The 6,000-nt window shown below is 38.6% G+C and overlaps 1 long non-coding RNA gene across 1 annotated transcript in view; it reads left to right on the plus strand.

Moving 5' to 3' along the window:
* The window catches only part of LOC309516426, a 43,788-nt gene extending 38,796 nt beyond the window's left edge, over positions 1-4,992 (plus strand). The window contains exons 2-3 of the long non-coding RNA XR_014212908.1: positions 1,809-2,172; positions 4,162-4,992. This is a non-coding gene — a long non-coding RNA (uncharacterized lncRNA). The remainder of the gene's footprint in view (positions 1-1,808; positions 2,173-4,161) is intronic.
* Positions 4,993-6,000: the final 1,008 nt, after the last annotated feature.

The following is a 6,000-nucleotide window of genomic DNA, read 5'->3' on the forward strand; positions in this document are numbered from 1 at the left end:
AAACATTTAATAAGCTTCTAGTGTAAACAGAAGAAAGTCCGGTGGAAAACTTTAGAGAGCTCTAGCTGGCTCCAAACATTTTTTTTCAATTTTGCCTCTTCAGGTTTTATTCCAGAACAGAAACAGGCCAAATGCATTGCACTCTTATACAAAACAATGTGTGCGCACACAAAGCAGTGCATAGAAGCGCCAAGTGGAGCCAGGTTTCCCCCAAGATTGAGAGGGCCCGGCGTGCATTGTGTGCATGTGATATCACATGTGCAACGTCCCAACAGAGTCCAAGCGCTCTGGAGGAGCCAGTTGCTGAAGCTGCGACATGTGTGATGTCACACATGTGCGCCAGGCCCCCTTCCAACAAATATTGAGGGGGCTGGAGAGTTGGCGTGCCTGGTATTTACTTTACATAGCAACAAACACCAAGAGCATAAGAGGAACCCTGTTGGATCACACCAAAAGCCGATGGACTTCAACATTCTTGTTTCCCAAAACTCAGTGCTTCCAGAAAGTCATAACTGGGGGTGCAAAAGAGATCTGATTCAGTTCACGGTTCAAGCTGAATCTATCATATCCACACTTTCCAAACCAATATGTGAACCAAAACACATCCAATGGACACAGTCAATTTTGGAACCTAGTTCTCCAGCCAAAGCATCATTTTTAAAAATGTGTATATCAGGGGAATGTATCCAAATGGCACACAGCAATGTGTTGATTAGGAGAAATTGGAACTAAAACACTGAATAGGTTTCAGGAGGGTTTTGTTTTGCTTCATTTTTTCAAATTGCTGCACAAACGTGAACCAATTTTAAGTGGAAAAATGAGGAACTGAGAGAAGAGAAACTGGCAAATCCTGGCCTCCCTAGCCGTAACCAAGACAATCACCTTTCCCCCTGCTGCTTGCTAGCAAATAGTATCAATTTATTTCATTTATTTCTCTAAAGATTTCTTCCCCACACACTCAGTACCCATGCATTTCTCAAGGTAACACTTTGCAATGGCAGATCACATAAAAACAATGCCTTCAATTGAAATACGGCAGAGGCAGAGACCACAGATAAGGAGCAACCTTTAAAAAATAAAATTAAACACCAGGTACTCAGCAAGCAGAAGCCTGCTAGAATAAAAATGTGTTCACCAAGGGGTTAGTACTGTCCCTGAATCTGGACATTCCCAACACCCATCAGGTTACAACCCTTGATATACCTCTCCTCCATGAAGTTATACAATCCATTTTGAAGTAATTTAAGTTGTCCTCTTATAGCATCAGTGTAAGGATCAGGGATGAAAACTTGAATAAAATATTTATTGGGGGGAAGCTAAGCACCGCCCCACATAATCAATCACAAGATGTGGCACTTGCACACCATTTGAATGGCAATGTCCATCGACTTTGGGGGGCGGTGCCCTCAAATAGCTTATTGGGGGGACAAAGGGACCTTGACCCCTAGGAGTTGGCTCCTATGGCAAGGATTAAAAGTTACATGGGGCACACATGCAAATGCCCCCCGCAATATCTCCATGTGTGGCGTTCGTACAGAGCCCCCGGTCATTTCACAGACTATTGACCTGTACACCACTACTTTATTCTTCCGCTGCCACCATTTTTGTGGAAAAGACCCAGGGTTCTCCAGTGACGTTTGGAGTCTCAGTCAGATAGAGTTAACAATGAAGATTAAAGTTTATTTCAAACATCAACAAGTTTTAAAATATATTCAAAACGCTGTCACTCTATTCCCTCTCAGTCTTGTCCCTGTCTCTAACTCACTCTGACTCCTTTATCTCCCCCCCCCAAAAAAGAACCAACCAAGCTAACTGTCAAAACCTCTGGGCTGAGCCTCAAAATCAGGTAGGCTCCGCCTCCGGGCTTTCTTATTGGTCAACCTATCAACCCTTTCTCTCCCCCAAGACAAAAGTATCCCCAAAGAATGGGCAAACGCCACACCATGTATGCGGGTTCCTCCCAGAGTGTTTGACTGAATGTGATTAGAAGCCTCTGTGCTGTTGAGAATCCCCATAAGTCTACACATTTTTAACCCTTATGGGGTTTCGTTCCAGGCAAATGACCAACGTCCTGAGGCGAATCCTGCGAATTAACTATAGAACGCTCTGTATGTCCACTTGACCTGCAGAACTGGCACTTTTACAAGTGCCACTCAACGCCCTTCCTCACTTGTAAGAAATGAATCTTTCCTCATGGCGGCACTTCACCCTTGAACTCCCTGCTCAGTGATATCCGGCAGGTGCCTTTGAAGTATAGTTTTCAGCACCTGCTGAAAACAGTTTTGTTTAGACAAGCCTACCCAAATACAGTGGTACCTTGCTTCTCAAACGCCTTGGTTCTCAAATGCTTTGGTTCTCAAACTCCGAAACCCTGGAAGTAAGTGTTCCGGTTTTCTAATGTTTTTCAGAAGCCAAAAGTCCAATGCGGTTGTCGGCTATTGTTTCCGGGGCACCTGCACCAATCAGAAGCTGTGTCTTGGTTTTCGAACATTTCGGAAGTCAAACAGACTTCTGGAATGGATTAAGTTTGGCGCTTTTGATTTTTCTATTTATTTTGCGTCTTTGTGTTTGAGGCTTTTTCAGTAAATTCGTTTTCGTGACTGTTTGGAACCCAGTTCAGCTATTGATTGATTGATTGATTGATTGATTGTGTGACTGTGGAAATGGATAAAAGCCCCCCATCCAAACAATGACTATCATCAGTGCAGGAATGAAAACAATTAAATTTTCATTTTTATCATCTACAATACTGTCTTAATTATTTTATCGTACAGTACATTGATTATTGCTTTCATTTTATGGATCAATGGCCTCATTAGATAATAAAATTCATGTTAAATTGCTGTTTTAAGGGTTGTTTTAAAAAGTCTGGAACGGATTAATTTGTTTTGCATTACCATCTATGGGAAAGCACGCCTTGGTTTTGGAACGCTTTGGTTTTGAAACAGACTTCCGGAATGGATTAAGTTTGAGAACCAAGGTACCACTGTAAATGGGCAGGCATTGCAATATATGAATTTTCATGTGCATATTTTAACAGCTGATTTTATATACATTTTGAATTTTTAAGACCTACTTGCTTTTAATTCCTGACTTTTTATTGATTATTTTAAAGTGTGTCTTATGTAAATCACTTAGAGGTGTTTTGGGGTTTTTTTACAATTGAGTGGTTTACACATTTTATCAGATAAATCAAGTGTTGCCTGAAAATGTGCTTTCTTTTATCTTCTCCAATGCTCCTGCCAATCAGTTTTATTGGATATTTTTTATCAAGTTTTATCAGCATCAGGAGAGGAGAAAATCTCTGCTCTCGCCACGCCGTCCATAATTTTTATTAACCTTGTCATTTCCCTACACTAGAAAGCCCCAAACACTTCATCCATTTTTTCATAAGGCGCCCCTACCTCCTGATTATTTTGGTTGCCCACATCCACACCTTTTCAATCACAATTATATTCTTTTTGAGATGAGGCACTAGAACAACATCCCAAATGCAACTCCACCACAGTTTTTTTTTTTTTTTTAAATAAAGACATTGAATCAGCATCATTTTCTGTTTATCCCTGACATGCATTTTACCTTCTTTTCACAACCCATAGACAGGAAAACCATGTTTTCATTGACTCCAACATATCTTTCCAGGTTAGTCACTGCTAGAGATGTGAAAATTTCTCAAATTCAGCTTCTCATTCTTTATACCTTAAGTTCAGTTCTCTACATTGCCACATCAGTTCGCAATTTATTTAATTTTTAAATCCTTATGAAAATCCATTAGCATTTTAATGCAGATTTCGCTTAATCTACACATATTTGTATGCAATCTTACCTAAGTTACCCATTTTTACAATGTTATTTCCCATTAAAAAGAATGAGGTGTAGCAGGGCTTTTTAGTGTGGCTATGTGCTATTTGGCTGGAGAACTGCATTGCAAAATTCAGAGCAGTGAGAATTATGATTGCTGTGTTTTGGTCCTCATAATGTTTCAGGAAGTGTGAATTAGTTAGGCTTGTTTTGAGATGAGAACCAAATGGAATTTCTTTCCCATCCCTGGTGAATGTCCGTTCAGAGTTCATCAATACACATGTAAAGTTAGATTGTTTGTTTACCATTTTTACTCAAGTCTAATGCACCATTAAATCTAATGCACATCTCAATTTTCAGAACCTTGAAACCAAAAAAAAGTAAAAGGCGAAAGATTTATACGATCTGAAGAGAAACCAGAGCTTGCCAAAATGTATAGGTGTCAGGATAAATCATGTTGGAAATGTAGGGTGGCGGAAGGAAACTTCCTACATATGTGGTGGACCTGCAACAAAGTTAAGGCCTTTTGGGATATTATTTACAATGAATTTAAAAAAGATACTAAAATAGAATTTCAGTAAAAAACCAGAGGCATTCTTACTGGGGCTAATTAGTGAAGAAATTCATTAAAAAGATGTAACTTTATTCATGTATGCCACAATGGCAGCAAGAATCCTCCTGGTCCAAAGATGGAAATAGCAAGAACTCCCCACATTGGAGGACTGGCAGATAAAGATGGCAGAATTTGCGGAGTTGGCAAAGTTGACGGGGAAAATCAGGAATCGACCAGATGAAAGATTTCGAAAGAACTGGAGCAAATTTACTTATTATTTGAAAGAAAACTGTACTTACTTGAAAACGTTTGTAGCTTTAACATGAAATGTTTAGTAATGTGAAACTAAAACGCTAATTTACAAATGAGAGAGTGATTTTTTAAAAAATGCTGATCTAAGGTAAATAAGTGATTATGGAAATGCGGTAGATATGTTAATGTTACAGGGAAGTCAGAAAGAGGAAGGGAAGGAGGTCAATGCTCCCTCTGAGCAAATAATATAAGTTGTGAATATGTGTATTGAATTGAAACGAAATATGGAAAACTCAATAAAAATTATGATAAGAAAAGGAACCAAAGAAGTATTTGCTGGTGAATGTAAAAGTACCATTGAATTTAACACACACCTTAATTTTAACAACTTAATTTGACCATAAAAGGTGAACATTAGATTCGAGTAAATATAGTGTACCAATAAGAGGGGTATTTAAATTCAAAAGACCCAGAGCTTCTAAGGCTTCACTCAGTTATGTGCTGAGTAAAATATATCCTTCACCAGACCCCATGTCGCCATTCGTGTCATGGTCCTTTATCCCAACAGTAACTGGGGGTTGGGATAGAGAAATGCTTGTGAAATATTCTCCATTCAAGATTCTCCTCCGATTTTGGGATTCCAAATCACCAAATTGCTAAGGTCTTCTTCTGTTGTTGTGTTTTTTAAGTATTTATTTTTATTTATTTTAAGCATTTATTTATTTTTCTAAAAGTATTTATTTTAAAAGAGTATTTTTATGTTGTACTTCAGTCATATTCCCAGGACTCCAAACTGCTGTAATTTGCAGTTTACTTCTTTAAAACAAAAACCAGGTTACTGATGTTCACTGGTACAAATGGACATTGGTCATTGATTTAATCAAAGCACAAAAAAAGGAATCTTGCTTTGACTGTGAGATTGCACCAAGATTTAGCTTTGTGCTGTGATTTAATAAATGTGTCCATGGTCTGGTATACACTGGTAAACCGTAAATGGTGGTGGTAGGGAATATATAAACTAATAATTGTGGCAAATTTTGTACACACCAATTCCAAAATTATAGATAGGTAGCCGTGTTGGTCTGCCATAGTCAAAATAAAAAAAATTCCTTCCAGTAGCACCTTAAAGACCAACTAAGTTAGTTCTTGGTATGAGCTTTCGTGTGCATGCACACTTCTTCAGTGCACACTTCTTCAGTGTGTATCTGGAAGGATTTTTTTTAATCCAAAATTATAGAAATTCTCCAAGAAATTTAAGTTAGAAACTCCCTACCTAGAAGGCAGGTGGAGTTGAGCACAGGGCAAAGTGAACAATAATGGAATGATGGTCAGCCATGATGGGAGATTGTGTGTGCTAGACATGTACTCTGTGATAAAAGATACTCTGCTCCTTT

This window comes from Podarcis vaucheri (genome assembly GCF_965113315.1).
Source record: "Podarcis vaucheri genome assembly, chromosome: 13".
NCBI classification, from domain to species: domain Eukaryota; kingdom Metazoa; phylum Chordata; class Lepidosauria; order Squamata; family Lacertidae; genus Podarcis; species Podarcis vaucheri.